Genomic DNA, 27,844 nt, shown 5'->3' with positions numbered 1-27,844 from the left:
ATGAAAGACATTGAAAGGAAAAGAGGATATATGGCTCCCTGGCTGGGAAACTTGAGGGCTTAGAGTGGGCCCCATATTCAAATAAGTATTTTTCCTTATTGTTTAGATGCTTTGCATAACATGATCTTCATTCCTGACAAACTGCTATTTTAATACAAATATAAAAGCCTATATGGGCCAGTCACGGTGGCTGACACTTGTAATCCCAGCACTTTGGGAGGCCAAGGTGGGTGATCACTTGAGGCCAAGAGTTGGAGACTCTTGGCAACATGGTGAAACCATATCTCTACCAAAAATACAAAAATTAGCCAGATCTCATAACCCAGTCTCACAACAAATGAAAAATAATACAGAAATAGATTAAAATTTAAAAATAAAATTTAAGAAATATTAAAGCCTCTCTCTCTCTATGTATATATATAGATATATATATATAATAATTCAATCATCAAGATACAAAAGTTAATCTGAATACCCCAAATTGTAGTATTTTTAAATGAACTGTAAACTTAAGCGTGGGCAAAGATAGTATTTCATTTTTATTTGTAGAATCCGTAATCTCCATTTTAGTGTTTTGACTTCTCTTTTTCTAATGTTTTCAGCATAATAAAGAAAATAATTGGGTTTATTTTTGCTGACTGCCTCTAGAAGACATCAAAATAGATAATGGACATCTTAGCTGGTGTTTACTATTACTATTTGAAGGATGTCCTACCTGCCTCTAAAAATCTATTATTAATTTATGAATTATCTAAAGTTGACATACACACTGTCTTAAAATCTTAACTCCAGCACTTACTATGTAGAGGCCTGGGAAAATTTACTTATAAAGAATAATATAATTTTTAAATGACATATAAAAATACCTTAGTATAATGTTTAGTTTGTAACTATGTCTTAGACTTTCTGAAATCACAGTGCCTATACTGTGTTGGAAGAATATACTAGGCTTAATTCTTTCAAGAAACTCAATATAGTAAGGCTACAACTGATGCAATTAGAGATTCTACAATCATCTCATCAAACTAATTAGGACACCTATTTTGGTGTATCTTAAAGAGCTACCAAGTCTGTTTATCCAGCTTAGATTTAAAAAGGTCTAGATTTTGCAAAATACACAGTTAAAAGATACAGCTATAATTGATTTGTTATTGAGTGGTTAGAGGAATTCATTTAAATGAAAAAGATATGGACTTAATTTTTCTATGTAACTATTGAACAAAATCCATGACAGTGAACATGTTCCTGATGAGTTTTACTCCTTTTGCTCAAGATGCTCACTTGAGGACACCACTGTCCCAGAGAGTAACTCTTTGCTCTTTCCTTTGTGAGGTTATAGACACAAATGAATATGCATGCCCATAGCTGCTTCTTTCTATAGCAGCATATATGAAAATAGAATATTAGTGCTTGTGCAAGATACTCAAGTTAAATGAAAACACTCCGCAGGAAAAATAAACCATTTTGACAATTTAAAATTTGTAGTTTTTAAAAGCAACAAAATTGCCAAAAGTAAGGAGTGTTTATTAATTACAGAAACATAAACTCTTAATGACATCTCATTGATACCTATTTAATTGTTCCTGTATCCAGAGGATGTCTCTGCGAGTATGCCTCCATTTTCAATAGAAAAAAGTTCTTTGTGAATGCTATCAAAATCAATTACAGTTTGTCCACTTCAGGGGGCCAATGAGGCAGAGAATTAACCTCCAACTAATTTCCAAAGTCATTTACCAGCTGATGGCTTAGTACATTTACTGCCGCAGGCACCATGAGCTTTGGAACATTTGCAAAATTCATGCTATAGGTTGCAGGAAACGTATCCTCTGGGTCATGACAAACCCATGAGCTACATATATTTATTTTAGACTCATAAAATCCTCTGAGGTTCAGACAATGCACCTTTAGTATTAATTTATATTTAATACAAATTTAATATTATTATTAAATAAATGCTTAAAATCAACAAGAAATCCTGTGCTCTCTAATGCAAAATAAAAATCTTCCAGTCACTTAGTTAAATTATTCTAAAGGACACAATAAAACTAGAGGATTAATATGAGTTTATATGAATGTTATGTTTAACTCCTTTTATAATAAGCAGGAACTACCTCCAGGCATTATGACATTTACAGATGATGAAATCTATTAATGTAATCTGTATCTCCAGGCAAAAAATAATTATTGTGACTTAATACATTCTGTTGTCTAATTATCTCCTAGGTTTTAAGTTATTGAAATAGATAATACAAATATATTAACTCTCCACGGGCATACTTTTTAATTGTTTAAAGATTTAGTCACAATTTAATCTTTTTACATTTTTACAGTGATAACTCTTTATATCATCTGAGAGTCTGATTTGAACATTACTCTAAAGTTTGGAAAATCTTGTATCTTCTATTTAAGTGTATAAATGTATTACTGAAAGTGGGTAATATATATTGCTTTACATAAAAAAATTAACCGTATGAAATTGGCTAGGAAGAAAATTTCTCCAAAGATGTCAGGATTGCCGGATAAGAAAATGTAACAGTGTGCTCAGTATCAACATGTCTAAAAAAATCCTCCTTATGCATTCTGCCAGACAGGTTGATCTACAACAGCCTCTGAAAAAGACAACCTAGAAAAGATGCAGTGTGAAAGAAAATTGATATTGGGTTAGGGGAAAAAGAACAAACAAAGCATTTTGGGGGCTATGTTCAGATCAACACTTCCAATACGGAGTGATTAAATGAAACTTTAAATATCTGAGTTCATGTCCTTTGCAGGGACATGGATGAAGCTGGAAACCATCATTCTCAGCAAACTAACACGAGAACAGAAAACCAATCACCGCATGTTCTCACTCATAAGTGGGAGTGAACAATGAGAACACATGGACACAGGGAGAGGAACATCACACACCAGGGCCTGTTGGGGAGTGGAGGGCTAGGGGAGGGATAGCATTAGGAGAAATACCTAATGTAGATGATGGGTTGATGGGTGCAGCAAACCATCATGGCACATGTATACCTATGTAACAAACCTGCATGTTCTGCACATGTATCCCAGCACTTAAAGTATAATTAAAAAAAGACATCAAACATGAAAAAAAATGTGAATTTTCAAAACACTGAAGATAATAATCTTTCATTTGTTTTTCAGCTATAGAGTTTAATCAGATACAATATTTCCTAATTCAATCTTGAATATATTTATCTCATTAATACAAAGGGCTTTGGCTTATAATTATCATGTTTTACATATATAGAAAGAGCTCTTAAAACAGTTGCAACATCAGATAAAAATATTCAGAGCTCTGGTTAATCAAATTGGCAATACCCACAGAGAAATGGTCAATCTCAGGAATTCTTGGAAATCTATGTATCCCCAAATATATTCTATTCCAAAGCATGAAATGCTCACTATTAAGAGGTTAGTAGATAATGTTGTGAACTTAACTCTAGGAAGCAGTTCTTGTGATACCTGAAACTGATTGTCAGTGCATGAGCCCTGGGCCATGGAGCTGGTGCTGGCCTGGGCTGGGGCACAGAAGGCAGAGGATGGAATGAGGAGATGCTGGAGGAGGCTGGGCTATTCTAAGATGGGAAGAAGGGCCAACAAGATACATATTTTCCTCATATGTCTTTTTATAGTGCTTTTTGATTTATTTTGGCTTCTTTTAGACCCACAGATTAATTTTAATAATGTAATCTTTATTATCACAAAAATAATACTATGTTATCCACCAAGAAGAATTTATTATATTCCAGACATTGCGCTAAGCATTAGTCTTAGGATGTCTTTAATAAAAAAGCACTTTTGAAGATTTTGATATAGTGGTCTTCTCAAACCATGGTAGCTAGCAGCTTCCCAGAAGAATCTACGTATAAACTAGAATACAAAATTTCCTTATTTTTTTCATATAGACAGGAGATATCAAAAGAAATTCTAGCTTTTAATGGGCTTCTTTGTCCCATGCCTCTCCCTAATGTCACATCAATACAGGCCCTTAGCCTCCAGCTAGTTGACTACTTTATAAAATAGTTGAGAATAATTATCAAGGGAATCAAAAGTACAAAAAGATTTAATTAACAGATTTTAAGAGGGAATTGACCATGCAGTATTTCAAATGTGTTATGTCCTCTTATGTGAAACTTGTGCCCTCATACAATGATTGCATATGATAAATTATATACATATACAACCACACACGCATAATCACTTAATGATTACAGAATTCTAAATACATCAAGCATTTCCTAGCTTATCCAAATCCCTTCTATTTGACAGTAGTATCATCAGCAACTTAAATCCTGCAAGTGAAGCAGATGGCATGAATAAACTGCTTGTACCAACATACAGTAAGTGCTAAAGGTTAATTGAACTGTCTCATCATGAATTATATATATTTTCTTCAGTTTAGCAAAATTTAGAAGAAAATGATGTTTTCCCATAGCGTAATTAGTGATGACATTAATTATAATCACAACAGTTCTAGCACTACTGAAGATAAACCATGAAACCATTAATATATAAAAAAAAATGTTTTGACCCCTTAAAGGAATGTATTATGTTCATGGTATTGCAAATGGCTTTCAACTGTGCTTTAAGAATTGAAGCATCACCTAATACAGAGATGATGCTCTTCCAGGGTCAGTGTCCTCTGCAAAAGCCAACGAAGAGTACAGAACCCTGATGGTTTCTCAAAAACACTTTCCCAGAATAGTATAATTTCAAAATGGCACTAAAGAACTAGTAATATTGTTGCCTGGCTCTGGTTCCCAAACAAATGAAAATAGTTTTGGGACTCAATACAAGGTCATAGATTTCAACTCTACAATCAGGTATCTCAACTGCCACTTATTTTTTACTATTTTAAAGTTGTTTCTCCAAGGGAACATAATATAAAATAAAAGTTTTTCTCTTCTTATTTTTCCTTTCATATGTCATTTTAATAATTTATTTCAGATTTTAAAAATTAGCTAACTGTAAAACTTATATTTGGGGTTAAGATTTGAAGGGTGTATAATATTTGGGGTTTCTGTGTGTGCAAGTGGCTGCACACACATGCACCTGTCATTCTTAGGCTCATTATGAGCAGGGTCCTTGCCTTAAATACATTTATATCTCCACCATCTGGTATAAGCGCCAGAATATAGCAGGTGGCTCAAATAATTTTAAAGAAATAAATTAAGACTTTAAGTTATTGAAACTTAAGGTCAACAGAAATAGTTGGCATTTCTGTAGTCATCCCTAGCTAGGTCATATGTGGAAGCTTTCTCTTTGTGTTTTCATTAACTCACCAGGATTGTGTCCATCTTTAATACTATTAACCAACATTATATGGCTGGCCAATTTTTTTCTTAATCCATGTTGTGAAACACCACCAATAATACACACAGAAGTGTTAGGCATATGAGCCACATCGTACTTCTCATCTCTGAAGTTTTATTCACAGACACCATGTAACTGGTCCTGATATGTATGATGCCAATGTCAAAGTACAAAGAAGGAACATCAAATAAGAACTCCCTGTAGGAAAATACTCCCTTGATATAGCATCTATAGATTTTTTAAACTGTCTTTGAACACAATTTTAGGTATTAGCTCAAGTAATTTAACCCTTCATTATATAAAATAAATCTAAAATTATTTTTATTAAAACACCTGTCATGTTTCATAAGCTATTTTCTAGCTTAATTTGGGGGACATATGTAAAATCTGTGTTCTAACTCAAATTAGAAAAAGGACTAATGTTATGTTCTTAGTAATGAATAACATGTTTTCTTCAGGAGATTTCAGTGTTTTTTATGCTTAATTTCATGTTGGATATTAATGATGTAGTCACAACTGAACACTCAGCAGCACTGAGTGAGGCTCTACTTCCAGTACCACAAATAATAAAATTTCTCTTTCTGACTCCAATTTCTTATTCTTATAGGCTTTGGACATAGGGCAGACGAGGTTTAAAATCCTGACTATCATGTACATCATAAGTTTAGACAAGTTATTGAATTTCTCTGAGGCTCTATTACAATGAGGATAATTTATTCCTAATTTTGTAAAAGTTAGAAAAGAGCATGTGTAAAATGGCCCTCCAAATAGACAACACTCAACAAATGCTTTTGTGTATCTTTCAGAACTGTCTGTTAACCTCGATTATTACAATTAATTATTTCTTATTGTTCTTGTCTCCCTGATCACCTTACATTGTCTGTATCCCATAGTCAATCATTTCAGCTTTGTTTGCATTTTAGATTTAATTTTTAAAAACTACTCCTTTTGGTATCATCTTTTGTCAACCTATATTCTCTCAGCCATCTTTTTAGTTTTTAAAATTGTACCTATTTCTGGAACACTCAGCACAGCCAGAGGAAATCACATATAAGCATGTTAATCAAATTCATTATTCACAACTTTTCCAAAATCAAGGTTCATATTTCAGAACTGCTGATAGATACTGCATTAATGCTTTGAATGAACCTCAGACTTAAACAGTGTCCTAATCAAATCTTATTATTTTCTTCTTCAAATTTGCTGTCATTCTTTTAGTGTTCAAGCTTAAATAACTGAACTCACTTTTTACTGCTCTCATGGGTGATCTTGAGCAGTTCAACTACTGCTGAAGTTATCATTCTAAAACAAAAATCTTTTTTAATTTATTATATGGCTTACAGATTTTGATGGCACACCTATGATTGCAGAACAGTGCTTAAATCCCTCTTGAATTTGGCTTCTAAAGTTTTTCCCAGATTGTCTTGAACCACACTTTCCTTCTCTCATGTACTTTTTGGTCCAGCCAACACTATTTTGCTTAACACGCCATGTGAGTTTTGTGTTTTTTTTTTTTTCTTTTTTTTTGGCGGGGGGTGGGTGGGGGACAGAGTTTCGCCCTTGTTGCCCAGGCTGGAGTGCAATGGCGCGATCTCGGCCCACCGCAACCTCCGCCTCCCAGGTTCAAGCGATTCTCCTGCCTCAGCTTCTCGAGTAGCTGGGATTACAGGCACCCGCCACCACACCCAGCTATTTTTGTATTTTTAGTAGAGATGGGGTTTCACCATGTTGGTCACGCTGGTCTTGAACTCCCAACCTCAGGTGATTCACCCACCTCGGCCTCCCAAAGTGCTGGGATTACAGGCGTGAACCACCACGCCCAGCCGCCATGTCACTTTTCTTTAATCTATTTCCTCAAAGTGGAATTCTCTTCTGCTTATTTTCTTCATTCCCTTGCATTTTTCTCATAGTAATTTTTCAATTCACAACCAGTATATCACCTCTCCCCATCCATACTTTCTTCATCCACCAAATATCTACCTGAGTGTTTGCTAACAGTCACATGGAACTTGAGCACCATCAAATTTGAAAAAGTTATGTCCCTGCTCTCCAAAACTTTATATTGTACTTAGAAAATATATATGCAAATAATCAACTGAGAAAGAAGAGTTAATATTATATTATAAATTATGATTGCTTTAATTGAAGGTAAAAAATAAAATCAGGAGGGCTTTCTAATTAGTACTCAGAATTTTTTACTTCAGGAATCCTTTGACTTTTATATAGATACTTTCCTGAAATAAAAAGCACCTTGATGCAAGATTTTTTTTTTTCTGGTCTTCAATCAAACCCAGTACTGTTACAGGTAATATATTTGGCAAGTTCATTGGTGGGGACAAGATAATATAGATCAGACCTGAAGAATCTGCAATTGAAAGAATTTCTTTTAAATCATTTTGTTATTTCAAATACATATCTTATATATCCCACAGGAAAGAATATTTGTTGCAACCTAAACGTATATTCTTCTAAAAGGAGCCTACACTGATAGTTTAAGTTAGAATAAATGTCTCTTTCCCCCATACCACAGCAATTTACTATGTTATAACAATGAATCTTTTTCCCTCTCTCGACTGTAAACTCTTAATGGAATGACTGCTGTCATCATGCCATTGGAACAGCTTTTTTTCAAGGTTGCCAGTAACACGTCTCTGTCTCCATCTCATTTTATCCCTCGAAAGCCCTCATACTGTGAACTACTTCGTGCACCCTGAAGGGCTGTTATTTCTTGTATTTCATGGCATGCTTTTTTTGGGTTTTCCTTTTTCCTCACTAATTTATCACTGTCCCCTTAGCTGGTTTCTTATTTTCTGCCAAACCTTTTAATATTTTGAACTCTTTCCTGCTCTCCATTGTGACCTTTCTTTTCTACTCTCCAATCATTTTCTACCTAGATTATTTAATGCATTCCCATAGGTTTATATATTACCTTTTGTCCACTGACTCGCAATTCTCTCTTTCTAATATCCATATTCAAATATGCAATTGCCTTTTGATGCTCCACTTTAATATGCCAAAGAATGGAAAAAAACGCAGAATTTTCTGGGCAAAACAAACCTCCTCTCTTACCCTCACAAGTCATCTTTGAGTACATCCACGAAGATTTTTCTGCCTGATACTTAAAAATTCCCTTGCTTCCTTCAATTTTCTTTTTCTTTCAACCACTCCTTGATACTACCCTGTTCTCTTTACTTCCACTGCCATCATTTTAATTCTGTCTTTATTATTTTGGGCTTCAATTATTATAAGTGACTCTTAACAGATCTCTGTTTTTCCATTCTTGCCTAAATTCAATCAATTCTTCACATAACAGAAAAACATATTTCTCTTAACATAAAATAGATCACATCTCTACCTATCAAATACCCTCTAATGCCTTCTAAAAGCACCCAGAGGAAAACAAAACAAAACAAAACAAACAAAAAACCTCTAAACTCTTTCAGTGGCCTCCAAGGCTCTGAATAATTAGTCTCCTTTCTAGCATTCTAATTATATTCTGTGTTTTCTCATTACATTCTCATCACACTGTGGTTCTTTCAATTAATTAAAAAGCTATGTTCTTTCCCATTTTGAGCTGTCTGTATATGCTACTCCTTCAACTTGAAGGCTATTGTCCTCTCTATGTCAAAGGCGAAATTCCTCTTCATTGAGGTCTCAGTCACTCTTTGCCTGACTGTTCTACTTAATGTTAGTTCATTTCCCTCTTCTACTTCAGCTTCCTCTTTTCTTAGAAACAACAATTTTAATGTATGAGTATTTTACCTGATTCATTCCTATGGCCACAATTAGCACAAAACCAAATAAGAGCAGGCCACTTCCCTGCCCTCTTCATCATGTTCCTTAATACAGTTCTTTGGAACTCGGCAGCAATCTAACCTTGTGGATGAAGAAATAAATAAATACTAGGTGCTCAAAAAATATTTGTAAATTGTGTGTGAGTCCTAATTGCATTCCAAGAATGTGGCAGCCATAAAGAGAAGGAAAAATATATTTCAATTGAGGAAAAAATAGAAAGTAGAAAATCCATTTGTACATAGAAAATCCATTTATTGTACAATAGTCAGTATATTTCCAAAATACCACTGATGTTTATTTACTGGAAAGAATATTGAATGTTTCATTTGTGATGTATCGCAGCTTTACTACAAGGGTAAGTTTATAATATCAGATGTCAAAAAGTATTTTGTGCCTCAGAATTTCACATTTTTTTCAATATTTTTCTCAAGTCTTCTTTCCAATTAAATGAAGATAATATGGAATATCTTGGTAAACAGGAATTTCTATGATTCTGCAATTATTTAAGCAAGTATTAATATGCATACACAGCATAAGTGTGTTAAAAATGTATATATAAATACAAATATAAATACATATATAAATATACATGCATATGTATACATATATATTTAAAACAGTCATTACTAGTTCATTTTGTTACATCTGTATGGCTATGAATATGAAAACAATGCACCCTGCATTTTCATTATTCCTTTTCTTATGGTATTAACAGTATTCAAGTATAACAAACAATCAGAAAAAAACAAAAACTCAGTAGAATTTTCTATCAACATGTCTCTCCTCAAAGAGGAAATGGCCAGCTTACCCTGCCACTTGTAACTAACAGTTATTTGTGTGGCCTCAGATTTGCAGCTGAAACAAATCTTAAAAGCAAGCATGCTCTTATGATATAAGCTTTGTAAGTAAACGTTCAGTGCCCTGGAATAATATAATTGCTTGCCTTCAATAAAGTGTTTCAGTATTAATCTAAATACTATTTTTTTTCTTTTACATTTGCTACTATGTGTTTCTTTTAGATTTTTCCTTAGCTGCCTTGGTCAGTGACAAAAATTAGTTTATTTACTTATTTTAGCATTTTATCACCTCTTAATTACTTTAGGTAATAACCTTTTAATTTTAAATGTGTTTTTTTCTTAAAGAAGCATGATTTCTAATCCAAAATTATACTTTAATAATTCAATAATATTTTTATAATGTATAAAATATAAACACATTCATCATGTCATTGCACATATAATTACATAGTACCTGCTAGACCATTAAAATTTGTTTACGCTGATGGAAAATTGTCCTTATTGTTATTGCAATAGCAAATTCACAGAAATTTCAAGAGAGTTCTGAGTTCCCAAATTCAAAACTTTTTTAGAAAGATTTATGTACTACAGATCTTCTTGTATTAAACTATTCATCACCGAAAGTAATTACCCCATTTTTCTTCCAGCTTGTAAGTATTTATCCTCTAGTATTTTATGCTTAATTTAAAAAACTATTTTATTCTATGTAATATTTTACAAAAGGTAAAAGATTACTTGAAATACATATATTTTGAAATAGAGAACCTCAACTGGCCAAAAAAAAAATCTTTTGGAATGAAGTTCTTCAAGGGATGGGACCTCACAATCATATTTTTTACTAAAATAATACTTCCAATTCTAAAACAATGGAAGAGTTGCATGGGAATGAATGAAGTCAAAATTCTGAATTTTCAACCTAACGACTTATCACATTTTCATAATAAAATATTTTTGTTTTGTCACATGGCACACATGTATATTCTGTTAGATATACTTAATATTTATTGAGTTCTTACTGTAGGTCAAGAACTTTATATACATTTCATGTAATTCTAACGAACACCCTATACGTAGGTGCTACAGCTGCACACAGTAATCACACATGAAAACTAAGGTGCAGAGTTTAAAATACATATCAATGATCATTCCAGGATCTAATTTATTCAAGTAGCCCAATTATGTAGATCTATCCTAAGGGAGGAGGAAGGGAGCAACATTGGCTTGGCATCCCTGAAAGTCTGCCTAACTCATCCTCAGGGCAAATATCTATCTCTGCTGTTTTAAGATGCACATACAAAATGACCCCTTTTTAGCTCATAGTTTCATTCAGTTAGTGTTTTTCTTTCTTTGCTTCTGCAAAATTTACCCTGATAGTATTAAAATCTTCTTGCAATCAGCACCATTACAGTTCTTAGACTAGTTTGTTCTTGAGACATAGAGCCAGAACCTAAAGTAAATAAATAAAATTAAAACACAATTTTGAAGCTAATTATCTACTCTTTTTTTTTTTTTTTTTTTGAGATGGAGTCTCACTCTGTCACCCAGGCTGGAGAGCAGTGGCACAATCTCGGCTCACTGCAACCTCCACCTCCTGGGTTCATGCCATTCTCCTGCCTCAGCCTACCGAGTAGCTAGGACTACAGGTGCCCACCACCAGGTCTGGATAATTTTTTGTATTTTTTTTAGTAGACACGGGGTTTCATCGCATTAGCCAGGATGGTCTTGATCTCCTGACCTTGTGATCTGCCCGCCTTGGCCTCCCAAAGTGCTGGGATTACAGGTGTGAGCCACCACGCCCAACTTATTCATTTCTTTTTTAAGTTTGTCTAAGAATATGTTTTCCCAGTTTTCATCAATCTGCATCATTTCTTATTTTTTAAATGCATTTTCTTGTTCACCTAAGTGGCCCCTATAGCAGCTGCTTCTTATACATTCCTGTATTTTTTTTTTCCTTTTTTAATTTTATTATTATTATACTTTAAGTTTTAGGGTACATACCAAGATTTAACTTTGGTGACCATTCTCATCAGGGATCCTCTAGTCAATGATCCCTCAGATGATCACATCACTTCGATTTTGTGAGTCCCCTTCTCCTGATAGTGGAGACATGCCCATTTGACTATATTTTGTTTGACATCTAACCCTATCTATTTCCATTCTCACAAATTCCAGTGTCAGTTTTTGTGGTGGTGGTTGTTGTTGTTTGTTTGTTGTTTTTTTTTTTTTTTTTTTTGAGACGGAGTCTCGCTCTGTCGCCCAGGCTGGAGTGCAGTGGCGCGATCTCGGCTCACTGCAAGCTCCGCCTCCCGGGTTCACGGCATTCTCCTGCCTCAGCCTCCCGAGTAGCTGGGACTACAGGCGCCCGCTACCACGCCCGGCTAATTTTTTGTATTTTTAGTAGAGACGGGGTTTCACCGTGTTAGCCAGGATGGTCTCGATCTCCTGACCTCGTGATCCACCCGCCTCGGCCTCCCAAAGTGCTGGGATTACAGGCGTGAGCCACCGCGCCCGGCCCTGTTGTTTGTTTTTCAGAAAACTGCCTTAATATTATTTATGTAAACTGCCTAATCTGCCTAACCAAAATCTGAAAAAACAAACTTTCATTCTCTTTAGAATATTATAGACATAGACATTTAAAAATTGTATGGGAGACCATGACCAAGTATCTTGTTTTGGACTTCTTCTTTACAATGAATAATTTTAAAGTTGGACAAAATATAATGGGCATCTCTACTCATGCACTGGACTAAGGACAGCAAAAGAGACAGTAAAAGTAAAGGTAAACATAAAGGTAGCACCACAGTCACACTAGCTTTTTCCTGGTGGAACTTTCCAGACCACAGCACAGGGAAGGATAAACCAAATATACTGGAACAACTGAATAGACACATTCAAAAGAATAAAGTGGGATTCATCTCACACTATATATAAAAATTAACTCAAATGCACCAAAGGCCTACATGTAATAACTAAAACTATAAAATCCCTAAAATAAAATATAAGGGTAAATCTCCATAACCTGAAATTTGGCAAAAGATGCTTAGCTATGACAATACAAGCAGGAGCAACAAAAGGAAAACAGATTTTTACTTTATCAAAATTTAAAACCTTCTGGTGCTTGAAGGAACACCATGAAGAAAGTGAAAACATAACCCTCAGGAAAGGAGAAAATATTTGTAAATTACATACCTGATGAGGGACTTTTATCTAAAATACATACGGAACTGTGATAACCCAAAAATAAAAAGACAAGGAGGGGCTTCAAGATGGCTGACGAGAGGCAGCTGGTACCCATTTTGGTACACACAAAAAGGAAGCCAAATAGCAAATAGGTAATGGCACCTCAAATAGATCATCTAAGAGAGAACACTGGAATTGAACAGGTAAGTGTCAGGAAATACCTAGAGTAAGGGAGGAGGGGAAAGTAAGAAGCCTGGAGATGGCTTCTCACTGCAAAGAAAGGGTAAGTGACAGACCTACAGTGGTTCGTATTCCATTGTGGACTCTGACAAGTTTAGCCACTGGAGAGTCTCTCAGCCTTCACAGGCCCTGAGAATAACATAAGGAGCTGCCTAAAGACCTTGCAATGGCATTGCTCCAGAAAGGGAGCCCACGCTGGGTCCCACACACCCCGGAGTCCTAAGCAACAACAGCAAGGCAATATTCTCTGCTTTAAAAGAAAGAGAACATAATGAATTTATAAACATGAGAAAAAGTGGTCCAAGATTTAATTGTTTTGGAGAGTGGAAAAGGTGATTAAATACAGGACATCTGGTGGGATTGCTACAGGGCATTTATTGGTTCATTTACTTATCCATTTGGCTACATTTACTGAGTTCTTATTGTGTTAATATCATCTCTTCTCTCTTGTTCTCTGATAGACTTTGCTCTTTGTGTCCTTTGAGATTTGCGCCATTGCTTTCTCTCTTTCCCAGTCATTGTTGTCTTCCTTTCTACTGGGTGTTTCCATAGTCATGTTAACATGCCCTAGGAAATCCCATTCTATAAAGGATTTTTCCCCTGACTCCACCTCCCACTACAATCTTACCTCATTTTCTCTGCTGCCCATTACAGGCAAATATCTCCAGTTTATAGTATAGCAATCATCCACTATTTTTTAAATAAATAAATTGTTTAAATAATTTTTTAAAGAAGTTTTAAACTACCAAGAGTGCAGTGACTCAAGAAAAGGGCATCAAGATGACTGACTACAGGCATCTGTTACAGAAGAACCAAAGTAGCAAATAGGTAATTACACTTCAAATAGATCATTTATGAGAGAACACTGGAATTCAATAGAGAAGTGACAGAAAACAACTAAATGAAGGATGGAGGAGAGAAGTTTCTGTCCTGCTCCACCAGGATGGGCTGGGAGCCTGGAGAGGGTCTCCAATGCAGGAAAAGGGTAAGTGAGAGTCCCCCAGTGGTCCACATTCCCACCATGGACTTTGGAAATGACAGGAGAGCCCCTCAACCCTGGTGGGCCCTGAGACTAACATAGGAAGCTTCCTAGAGACTGTATGATGGCATTGCTCCAGAGAGGGAGATCACGCTGAGTCCCACACACCCCAAGTCTTAAGCAGCTACAGCAAGGTGCCATTTTGAGAGCCCAGACCACACCAGACTGCATTTTGTGCTGGGGCCTAACAGCCTCTGTATCTTCACCTTCCTGGAGCCACACTGACAGCCCCTACCTGCAGCCACCACCACAGTTGGCTGCTGCTGTCAGGGCTGACGCACAGGCAGTGACCTCACTGCCTCCAGCAGAAGAACAGTCTCCACCTACAACAGCCAGCACCTGCACGCACCACCCAGGAGCCTGAGGTCAGGTCTGCCTGGTTCAGCTCCATGCCCACTGGTACCTTAGTATGCTGTCTGGGGGCCAGGAGATCACCCAGCCACATACACTACCATTGGCACCCAAGCAGCCCTCGCAAGGGGCCTAAGGGCAGGCCTATCCAACCTGCTACTCCCATCACAGCTGGAACCCACCTGCACATGCCACCTGTGTGCCTGGGGACTGGCCCATCCAGCCCATCACAGCTGTCACCAACACCAGCACAGACCACTTGGGAGTCAGATGGTTGTCCCACCACTGCTACTGCCATTCCTCACTCCACCCGCTGCCCAGTAACTGGAAGACCTGCCCACTCAAAGCCCCTGAGCAAATCACCTGGAGACCCAAGAATGAACCCACCTGGACCCAGGATCTGAGCATGTCAGAGATATTACTGCAGGTATATTTCTAGGAGACACTGTACCTGTTTTATGGGAGATTTTGTCTTAAGAATATATCAAAATGTGTTTATAAGAGCATGCCATCAACATCTACCTAGGTTCCTTCTTTCTATCTTTTGCAGGAGTCAGATCTCCACTGTGGTTTGATGCCTCTTTGGTTGGCTTCCCAGTTTCTTTAGTGGCATTCCCTAGTCAACCTTTGCATATCTAATCTCATCTTGGTCTCTGCTTCTCAAGGACCTGAACTAAAGCATATAGGAGTCTTGGTGAAGCAATGAAAATGTGAAAAAATGATTGACTCAAAATTATGCAAATTCAAAGTATAACATATAAAATTTAGAAAAAATACTGGATGCCCAGGCAACAGAATGGGTACTACAGAAGAAAGATTCCATGTACTTCTTCAGAAAATATCAATGGAAAGAATTCAAATTGAAAAACAAACTAAATAAATAAATAAAAAGATTAAAGAAAATAAATTGAACTTTAGTGCTCTGTGGAATAATATCATACAAACTAACATATAGATAATTAGAGACTAGAAGGAGACTAGATTGAGAATAGAATATAAAAGTATATTTTTAAAAATGATCAAATTTTCTTCTAATTTGATGAAGAACATCAGTCTAGAGATAAAAATAAATCTTAATAAAACCTTAGTATAATATATAAAAGAAAAACCACACCTAACCATATAATAGTTAAAGTATTAAACACAAAAAAAGGAAAAATTTTAAAGCAACCTAAGAAATAAAACTATATATTGAGGAACAATGAAAGAATTATGATCTGTCTACAATAGAAACAATGGGGGTCCGAGGACAATATAATGCTCTATTTAAAATGGTTTTTAAAATGTCAATGCAGATTTTACATCCAATAAATAAGTTCTTCAAAAATAAGTTTATTTAAATAAATTATCTGATAAAAGCTGAGATAATTAGTGATATGATTTGGCTGTGTCCCCACCCAAATCTCATCTTGAATTTTAGCTCCCATAATTCCAGTGTGTCATGGGAGGGACCTGGTGGTCAGTAATTGAATCATGGGGGTGGGTCTTTCCCATGTTGTTCTTGTGATAGTGAGTAAGTCCCACAAGATCTGATGGTTTTATAAAGGAGAGTTCACCTGCACATGCTCTCTTGCCTGCCACCATGTAAGATGTCCCTTTGCTCTTCCTTCATCTTTTTCCATGATTGTGAGGCCGCCCCAGCCATGTGGAACTGTGAGTCAATTAAATCTCTTTCCTTTATAAATTACCCAGCCTCAGGTATGTCTTTATTGTCTTTATTAGCAGCATGAGAACAGACTAATACAATTAGCCACCAGCAGAGCTAAACAACACACACAAGTCAAAGTTGAAGAAAATATTATATGAAAACTCAAAATAGATTGAAGAGCTTCAGAAGTTATATTTATTTTTTAGTTTTTAAAAAATTAAGAGGACAGTTTGAGCCCAGGTGTTTGAGACCAGCCTAGGCAACATAATGAGACCCTATTTCTACAAAAAAATAAAAATAAATATTATCTGGGCATGGTGGCACACACTGTGGTCTCGGCTACTCAGGGGGTGGGAGGATGACTTGAGCCTGGGAGGTTGAGGCTGCAGTGAGCTGTGATCATAACATGGTACTCCAGCCTAGGTGACAGAGTGAAACCCTGTCTGAAAACAAAAGAAAACAAAACAAGGTGACTATAAATAGAATGTCATAAGTTGTGGATGCATTCTATAATTCTTAGAGCACTAATAATAGTACAAAGAAGTGCAGCTAAGATGTGAATAGAAGAAAGTTAATGGGTTATTTAAAATCTTTGAAACATGAAAGAGAAAGCAGGAAATAAGAAAGAGAATACAAAGAAACAAATTTATATTCAAAAGGAAATCTTAAAACATTTTATGAGTAATTTGAAAGATAATTCTGTTGGCTATTTGATAAAATTATCTAATTATTATAGGCAATAAGATTAGAATCAATATGGGAGTTGGAGTCATCAGACTTGATATTTTTTATCCAAGTGCCCCTTCCCACAAAGTGCTCAAATTCCAATGGTGGGCAGTATGATGATGATGACAATAATGACTATGCAACATAAAAGAATATCTTTGCACACCCAAAAATTATCATCTCTTTCAGGCCAAGCTCAGTGCATCTGATTTTTCCTGATTACCAAGAGTGACAATGTGAGTCATCCAAATTTTGTTATTTTTTCTTCCTCATAGGCATCTTTATACAAACTACCAAAACTGAATTATGCATACATGCTGCATATTATTCAAGAGTAGGAGAATTGCATCTAAAGTTCACTTCATAAAAGTAAATTTCCTTAGGCATTATTCTGAGCATTGGAAAGGCAGAAAAGTATTTCAGACAGGGTATTCTCATGACAATTCCACAGCATGAGAATACATTGCTTCCTAGCAATACTATATCTCATTATCCAGAATTATTTAGAAGAGCAAGAGATAAGAAGTTTGGGAAGTCAGAAGCTATGTCTACTTACTGTAAACATGAAGGAAAAATGCACATGATGGCAAAGAACAATTTTCAGGACAATATTAAAAACACCTAGCTTGAAACAGAGCTGAAACATTTCCAGAATTTACTATTATACTATAATCTTAAATTTCTACAAGTCGAAGTAAACAAAAAATATTTATTTATTTAAACAAAAATATACAGACATTAGTAAACCTGCAGCTTATTCTAGAGTCATGTACAAAGAGGAAAATGTGTATTTCCTTGAATCATTTTATACTATGTTTCCAAAGTAGCTTTTTGGAGTTAATTTATTTAATTTTTATATTTCTGTGCTTTCTTTTGGAAAGGATACTACCATTACAGTTAAAAATTATTTTCAACAGCTTTATTGAGATATAACTTAATATTATACCTCAAAAAACTGTAAATGTTTAATGTATCTAACTTGATGAGTTTGGATACATGCATACAATCGTGATAGTATCACCACAATCAAACTAATAAACATATGCATCACATCTAAAACTTTCTTTCTGTCATATGTGTGTGTGTGTGTGTGTTAAGAATGCTTAACATGAGATCTACTCTTTTAATAAATTTTCAAGTAAACAATAAGTAGTGATGTTAACTATAGGTAATATATTGCACAGTAGATCTCTAGAATTTGTCTTGCTTAACTGAAACTTATGTCTATGAAACCATGCCCCATTTTCCTTCCCCCCAGCCACTGGCAACTACCATTCTAATCTCTGCTTCTAAGCATTTGACTATTTTAGATAACTTATATAAGCAGAATCACAGTATTTTTCTTTCTGAGGCTGGCATATTTCACTCAGCATAATGTCTTCTAGGTTCATCCATGGTATCATAAATGATAAGATTTCCTTGCTCTTTAAGATTGAATAAAATTTCTTTGTATGTATATATTACATTTTATTTATCCATTCATCTGTTGTTGGACATTTGGGTTGTTTTTATTATATATTTGGCTATTATAAATAGCACCTCAATGAACATAGGAGCGCAGATATTTCTTTATGTTCCTGTTTTCATTTTCTTTGGATATATACCCAGTAGTCAGATTGCTACATCATATGGTAGTTCTATTTTTTTTTTCTTTTTTTTTTTTAATTATACTTTAAGTTTTAGGGTACATGTGCACATTGTGCAGGTTAGTTACATATGTATACATGTGCCATGCTGGTGCGCTGCACCCACTAACTCGTCACCCAGCCATCCCATTACTGGGTGTATACCCAAATGACTATAAATCATGCTGCTATAAAGACACATGCACACGTATGTTTACTGCGGCATTATTCACAATAGCAAAGACTTGGAACCAACCCAAATGTCCAACAATGATAGACTGGTAGTTCTATTTTTAACTTTGTGAAACCTTCATACTGGTTCCATACTATTTTATATTCTACCAATGGTGTGCAATTGTTCCAATTTCTCCACATCCTTGCCAAAATTTATTATCTTTTGTTTTTTCAATAATAGCCATATTAACAAGTATGCAGTGGTATCTCATTCTAGTTAGAAGTTACATTTCCCTGATGATCAATGATGTTGAGCACCTATTCTCATACACAATGGCTATATGCGGAAGAATAAAATTGGACCTCTATCTTATCCTGCACATAAAAATTAACTCAAAATAGATTAAAGGTTTGAATGTAAGACCTGAAATCATAAAACTTTTAGAAGAAAACATAGAAGAAAAGTTTCATAACATCGATCTTGGCAATGATTTCTTGGATAAGACATCAAGAGCACGTGCAGCAAAAGCAAATATAGACAAGACATATTAGATAAAGTACAAAGCTTGGCACAGCAATAGAAACAATCAAATGAGTGAAAAGGCAACCTAGAGGAAGGGAAAATATTTGTAAACCATTTATCTGATAGTTGGTATAAAAATATATGACAAACTCCTATAACTCAATTGCTTAAAAACAAATAACCCAATTTAAAAATGGACAAAGTGCTTGGCTAGACATTTTCTCTAAAAATAGTTTTAACACAAATGATATAAATATGAATAAGAATTTCAGGTGAGATATAAATGTAGACAAATTACCAATGACATTTTAATATTACCACAAGACTTATGAAAACGTGTTCATATGATACATATAAACTGGTTATTTATACGTGTTTCATCCAGTGTTCTGAAGATACATTGTCCTATCCAAAAATATATTAAAAGTTTTTATGGTTCATGTGGATGTTTTAAGTCCCCAGTTGGAATTTCTGAGTTTCCAGTCGCACTGGGATTTATACCACACTGTTTTAAATTTCTATTTTTATTAAAGTGTATAATTAACCAAATCCCCAGACTCTTTTCACCCCACATCTATTCTTGATCAAGCATTTAGACATGATGTATTCTCCCTCATGGTGACTGGCCCTGGATAGACTAAGGAGGAAATGAGGCCCATCTTCACCTCGCAAACAGGGCTCTCACTACCACCTCCATCAACAGTGGCTCCCATGAAGTGCTTTGGCAGCAATATTAGTGGCTCTTTTTTCTCCTCCCACTGCCCCGTGGAGGCCATTGGTGCCTGAGATAGCTTGAATCCACTCTTCATGCTGACAGTGGTTTCTCTTGGAAGACATTATTGTTCACAGCATTATAAATGCCTAGAACTAAACCTAAAGATTCTTATTCCTTCCAGAAAAGTCTCTGAGATTCGTCACACCTGGAAGGCCCAGGGCAACATTCTCAACTTTTCAGTGCTGAAAGAACACTTGCTTGTGAAGCTCTAGTTCAATGACAGTTCCTTAAAGAACATATTTTTAATGAACTTAGAAGAAATGCCCAGGTTTGCACTAGAAAAGTAAGGATTTGTAATGTAAAAAGACACATATTCTTAACATAGCACTTTTTCCCTCTTCTTCTGTACTCTGGGAATGAAGTGTCTGACCACTGGAGCAGATTCTCCTTAGCTTGAGGTTAAAACAGTCTCCTATTCCTTATGCAAGTCTCTTCCTCTCCCAATATATCAATGAGAAATCTGTCTCAGTTTGGAGTGAAGGACCTGAATTATAACCCAGACAGCTCTCACTCCACGTTCCTGCTAGTTTAGATTGCCTCTCAAAATATGCCAGAAGAGTAATTGTCTTTTTTATGTATATAAAGTATGTGCTGTTTTTATTACTACTAAAATGTTTTTAAAGTATTTTTTAAATAAAGAATGCTAGGCAGGCACAGCTATTTGCCTACGCAACAACCATTCCTTTCTTATATTTTAACAGATGGTTAGTTTCTATCATGTGGGGCAGCAGTATATTTGGAAGATGATCTCTCCCCACCACAAGGAAATGAATTATATTATTTGCAAACAATAGGATAAGTCCAATTTCTCTTTGTCACTGAGTGATTTAGGAGGAAGGACTTTCTCAGGAGGTGGAGGAAGAAAAACTTTGCTCTCTGAGGCTTCTGGGAAATCGTTTGCTTCCCCAATTACAAAGAAGTAGGAGGAGAAATTCTCCTTTTGCTTTGCTTTCAGAAGCATTTGTATGGGAACATAATATCAAGAGCTGTAGCAACTATCTTTTTACAAGGACAGTCAAGCCTGGAGTTGAAAGTCACCATATCAAAATGTCAGAAAACTGGAAAGAACCTGGGCCCTTGATGACAACACTAGATTTCTGTAATAACCAATCTTGCAATAGCCAGCTTCCAGTGTGATATGAAAATAAGCCATTAAAAGGAACAATGTACAGATATGTGCCACTACATGGATGAACCTCAAAAACGTTAAGTTAGGTGAAAAAATCCAGACACAAACAAACACATATTGTGTAATTCCTTTTATTTGAAATATTCAGGATAAGAAAATTCATAAACAGAAAACAGACTAATGATTCCCAGAGGATGGGAGTGGGGAGAATGTAGAGTGATTAGTTAATGGATACACTATGCTTTTCTGAGGTATTGAAATAGTTTTGAAACTAGAGAGAGGTGGTGGTTGCACACCATTGTGAATGCACTAAATGCCACTGAATTGTACCCCTTAAAATAGTTAATTTTATGTTAAGTAAATTTCACCTCAAAATAGAAAGAACTTTGGAACAAAAAAGAAAAAATAAGCCCTTTCTTTAAAGTCACTTCTAGATACTTATATTTTCCCTTGCAATTAGAGGTGTCCTAGTGGAAACTGGAGATGAGGATAAACAGACTGTGAATACCATAGCAAAGTACTCATGACAGGTAGAATTCTAAGGTGGCCCCAATGTTTTTTCCTCTAGTGCCCATGCCTTTCCTCTAGTGCCTCCTGACCTTGAGTGTAGAGAATTGTGACTTGCTTCTAGACAATGCAATATGGTAAAGTTGATGGGACAGTTACTCCTTTGAATTCATTACTTTATATAAGACTGTCTTAGCTTACTGAAGAGATTCAAAGATGGAGATTTCCTATTGGCCCTTAGGAAGCAAGCCACCATGTTGTGGAGAGGGCCATGTGATGTAAAATGATTGACAGCCTCTAGAAGCTGAGGGCCTCAATCTGCAATCATAAGGAACTGAATGCTGCTGACAAGTAAGCTTGGAAAATGATGTTAATCTGTGGATGAAATCACAACCTTGGCAGACATTGTCATTTCAGCCTAGTGACATCCTGAGCAGAAGACACAGTTTATTCATGCCTGGACTTTTAACCAAGAGAAACTGTAAGATCATAAATGGGTGTTGTTTTCATTCTCTAAATTTGTAATAATTTATTATGTAGCAGTAAAAAACAAAAACAATCCCTCAAAGGAAACCTCTCTGAATAAAGTAAATTGGCAACAAATTTTCTAGTAAATGCCTTTGGAGATCATTAGTAACTTTCTCACTGGGTTCTTAATTTTTCCATTAACTATTTAGCATATTCTTAAAAATAGCTAACTCTAAAATTTAGTCATAGCTTTAATATTGTAATAACTACTTGACTATTTCTTAAACCATCTCTTGTGCATAAAAATGTTCTATAACACAGACTTCCTAAAAGTATGTATTTTATATAAATTTTTCCATTAATAAATTGTCAATATGCATAATTTTAAACTTGCATTTGCCATTTTCAAATATTAGTTTAATGTCTGTCTATGAATTCATGCTGTTACTACAAAGCACCATAGAATCAGTTGCTTACAGTAAAGCAGAAATTTATTTCTCACAGTTTGAGAGGCTGGAAGTCCAAGAATAGGGTGCCAGGATAGGGGTGGGGGGTTGTACAGGAGGGATACAGATTGCTGACTTCTTGTATCTTCTCATGTTGTGAAAGAACAAGAAAATTCTCTCATATATCTTTTATAAGGCACTAATCCCATTTATGGAAGTTCCACCCTCATGGCCTAATCACCTCCCAAAGGCCCCATCTCCAATTACCATCATATTGGGGTTTGGGTTTCAATATATGAATTTGGAAGGGAAGGCACAAACATGCATCCCATGACAATGGCCAAGTACAAATTATTTGTCTAAGAATGAGTTAAATTGTCAAATCAACTGTGAATACCTAGCCAAACATAATGGTATCTTTAAAAATAATCTTGGAGAAAAAGATCTCCCCATAGATTATATTATTCCATACTCATAAAAGTAAGGAAAGCAAAACAGAGAAAAAGAGGGGAAGAAATGAAAAAAGGGAGAGAAGGAAAGTACATAGTTTTTACAGTCCCTACAGAGCAAAGCATAGGGATAGGTACAGGACAGCTTATTAATGCATGTGACATAATCTGTAAAAATCAAAAAATGTTTAATTAATGCTTAGATGAGAAAAATCCACCAGAGGTTTGTGGTCATAAATTTAATACAATAATATGGTGGAAGATAATTTTGACTTGGAGGCAGAAAGAACAATTTTGCAAACAAAGGAAAATGTGTGTTGCTGGGTGTTAGTGTGTGTGTGTATATACATGCATGTGGGTCCAGCTCCACAAGAATAGCCTTTGAGGAAAAGTCAGCAAAATCTGTGAGTATTATTCACCTGTACAAATATGGCTACAATAGATATTTTTTTTTTTTTGAGACGTAGTCTTGCTCTTGTCGCTCAAGCTAGAGTGCAGTGGCACCATCTCTGCTCATTGCAACCTCTGGCCTCCCGGGTTCAAGTGATTCTTCTGCCTCAGCCTCCCGAGCAGCTGGGATTACAGGCACCTGCCACCATGCCCAGCTAATTTTTGTATTTTTAGTAGAGACAGGATTTCACCATGTTGGCCAGGCTTGTCTAGAACTGACCTCAGGTGATCCACCCGACTCAGCCTCCCAAAGTGCTGGGATTACAGTCATGAGCCACCATGCCCAGCCAGAAGTTGTTATTTCATTTGCACCTCTTACATTTTTCTGTAAGACAGGCAATTTTTGTTTATTGATTTTTCACAATTCATTGAGTCATGTTCACATGTTGTATGTCACCTTATTTTTCTCAGTGATAGCATTCTCTTGACTTATAACTCCTCCTGAACCTTAGTTCTACCATAATGCTAAATGCTATTTCCATTTGGGATCTAAACATGTCAACCTCCCTAAGATTTGATCTTCTTTGTATCATTAATAACTGTGATTTTTCTGAAACGTATCATCTTCTGAGTCATAGTTCCTTGGCATCTAAAATGTACAATAACTTTGGAAGAGAAAATAATGTTTAAAAATGGTTTGAATTATCTCTTTTAACACTTGAAATTAAATATTTTCATCATAATTGGAAACCAGTGACCTAGACTGAATGTAAACTTTTTTTCCCTTTGGAAAGTATTGCTGTGAATGCCAGCTCCTCTAAAAAACATCACTATAAGTATAATGAACATGATGCCAGTGATTTGGCATTGCCTAGAAAAATTCATTTTCTTGTTTCCATTGGCCTATTGAAAAATCTCTAAAGGTAATAGATTGTGTGATCCCTTGCAACCATGTGTCCCAACCTCAAGCAGAGATGTCCGTTTCTGGATTTTATTACCCAGTATGATTTGCACATTTGCTTATTACAAATCCATTCACCCTATATTTGCAAATATATGTTTATATGTTCCCTCTATTTGTCTTTAAAGTTTGTGAAGTTTGATACCATTCCTTTTTCTTATTTCTTTGGGAACATTTAGCACCTTTACAATGCCTGGCATACAGTAACCTCTAATACAAAAATATTGAATAAATACTAACCACTTTCAGGACTAAACTCAGCATGATGTCACGGTCTTGTCCCATCTTTGAATGTATCCTATCTTTAAAACCTAGATCAGGACAAACTACATAAAAAGATAAATTATTCTCAGGTTTGCTTGCCATTACCAAAGTTTTACACACTATTTCCCTTCTGTAATTGTTCTTTTTACTATATTAGCCAGTTTTCACACTGCTGTAAAGATACTAACCAAGAATGGGTAATTATAAATAAAAGAGGTTTAATTGGTTCACAATTTTGCATGTGCTGGGGAGGCCTCAGGAAACTTACAATCATGGCAGAAGGGGAAGGGGAGGCAGGTACCTCTTCACAAGGTGGCAGGAGAGAGAGACAAGTGCAGGGGAAACTGCTGCTTATAAACCATCAAATCTCATGAGAACTCACTTGCTATCATGAGGACAGCATGGGGAAAACTGCCCCCCTGATCCAATCACCTCCCACCAGGTCTCTCCCTGACAAGTAGGGATTACAATTCAAGATGAGATTTGGGTGGGGACAAATGGCCAAACCATATCACTTACTATTCTACTAAGAGAGAGCCAATAATAACTTGAGCCGCAGTAGAGATTTAGAGAACAAAAAAGATGATTTGCTTTAACCACGATCAACAGTGTTTAATGATCAAAAGTCATACCCAGGTTAAGTCAGTTTCATGCTGCTAGCATTCCTATTGACAAAGCCAAGGTAGCACTACCTAGAACTGCCTCATTCAATAGAAATATAATGGGAGGCATATAAACAATACTATTCAACCTTAAAAAATGAATAAATTATGTTATTTGTGACAAATGACCCAAATATATGCTGTTTATAAGAAATTCACTTCAAATTCAATGGCGTAAGTATATTAAAAGTGAAAACAATTGAAAAAAGATATGCATGCAAACATTAATAAAGCATGAGTGGCTATAATAATATCAGATAAAATAGATTTCAGAGCAAAGAAAATTACCAGAGACAGAGGAACATTACACTGATCAGTTCACTAGGAGGACATAATGTTTCTAAATATGCACACATCAATCATCTCTTTCTAATCATTGTTTAATCCTATCCTGAAATAATTTTTTATTCAATACTTATATTGGCAGTAAATTGAGTAAACAGATGAAATATGAACTGAATACTGGTTAGTCATTCTGTTCCTATTAATTGAAAATCCAAGTTATAATTTTAAAATGTATGTTCTTATTTTATTTGTATTTAAATCTTTGAGATTTAAATATATAAAATATACTTTGTTTTCTATTTATATCATATTTACATTTCCAATATGTTTACTATGTAAATATAACATATATGTATTAAGTATAATACATATGTTATTTATACATGCACACAGAGGGACCGAGAAGTAGAGAGAGAGAGAGAGGGGACCTGAGAATGCTAAAAATGAGCAACTTAGATATGTTGTATATCATGCATGGTTTATTTAGATATTTGTCATGTTAACTACTAATACTTCACTTTGATGTTACCTGTAATAAGAAGGAGTTGATATTGGGGTACATTTATACATCTAAGATATTTTAGTGTTTTATATTGAATTTAACTGAAAGAGAGGAAGGGGGGATAATTGTTAATGACTTATATTTGGTGAAAAAAATAGAATTACTCATAATTATGCAGCAAATAGCTCTCAAACTTATATGCCATAATTAAAACTTGGGTATGTTTTGTGTATATTAACAAGATTTAAAACGTAGATTATAACAAGTGGATAATTCTATTAAAATTTTTTATTTAATTTTAATTTTTATTTAACTGATAAAGAATATCCTCTTTAAAGCAAAAATCAGGCTGAAAAGAACCACTGTCAGTTTTTATTATATGTAGGAACAGAAACAGATTCATTTAATAGTTTTGACATATGTGTATTATTGTATAACTACTGCATGCCTATAGATCTTTTTTCCATTTGCAGTAGATATTCCTAGTATATTAAAACACAATTCTCTCCTTTAATGTCTATTAATTTTTGAGAAATCTGTGAATAAAATACAATCAGTTTCAAAGCCAAAGTTCACTGTATGGAAATGTTTTTGTTTTATTAAAGACTGTGAATATGTTGTCATTATAAATTTTACTACTTTGTTTTCCTTCTTACTTTCATTTTTTAGAGGTAAAGTACAGGACTGCACTTAATATTTTAGTGAAGAAGTCTTAGGCTGAATATATTTATTATCTTACCCATCTATATCCTAATTCTCTGCCTTAGTGCCATCTTTCATCTAACTTGTAAAATTTCCATTAACTTTATACATATAATTCCAAAAACTGAACTCAGGAAGAAAGTGATAATGTAATGGATGCTATTCTATTAATAATAAACTAGCTTATACAAACATAAAATTTCATTTGCATTTCTTTTGTTTGATGATCATAATTCTGTGAGAGAAAATCAAATCCGAAAACAGAGCTTAATAGAAGAATGGTGTAATTTTTCTATTTCTAAATCTATAGGTGTAGAAGTTGTGACTGAGATTTCCTGATTCTAAGTCTAGGGCCTTCAATGTATCCTCATTTCATTTTAACATGTAGACATGTCCAGTGGCAGGATCAGAGGGCGAGGCAAGTGCATCTAATGTTTTTACAGTCTCACTCACAATCATGCCAAAACAGTTTTGAGTAATTTTGGGTCTCCACAAATCAACACTCACTACTATTCTCAGGGGATATTATAATAAAAATGCAAATCACTCAAAGTTCATCCAAGGAAAAGGCAGCACAACAAATCAATATAATCCAGATAAAGTTGTTGTGGGCAATGTTAGTTCCCAAAAGGATGTATCTTAAAGTAATACAATTATTGTACACGCAGATAAAAGTACAACACTAAATAGATACACAGGGATGTTTCTAATTAGCAGGTCTATTTGCTCAGATACACACATCTGGTCATGAGGAATATTTGGGATTACTATTTTGGAGCTTTTCCTCTTAGTTGAAGCCTTTAATGACTTCTCCAGGAAGATAACTTTAACCCTGCATTCCCAACCAAACCATCATAGCATTTTGTATATTTCTCTGTTATGATCTA

General features: G+C 35.1%; 1 long non-coding RNA gene across 1 annotated transcript in view; it reads right to left on the bottom strand.

Annotated features, from left to right (window-relative positions):
* Positions 1-16,153: 16,153 nt before the first annotated feature.
* The window catches only part of LOC134810562 (uncharacterized), an 84,733-nt gene continuing 73,042 nt past the window's right edge, over positions 16,154-27,844 (bottom strand). The window contains exon 9 of the long non-coding RNA XR_010158955.1: positions 16,154-16,812. This is a non-coding gene — a long non-coding RNA (uncharacterized LOC134810562). The remainder of the gene's footprint in view (positions 16,813-27,844) is intronic.

Source organism: Pan troglodytes, chromosome 6 (assembly GCF_028858775.2).
Source record: "Pan troglodytes isolate AG18354 chromosome 6, NHGRI_mPanTro3-v2.0_pri, whole genome shotgun sequence".
NCBI lineage: Eukaryota > Metazoa > Chordata > Mammalia > Primates > Hominidae > Pan > Pan troglodytes.
Note: the sequence above shows the minus strand (reverse complement) of the source record. Positions and strands in the feature narration are given on the sequence as shown.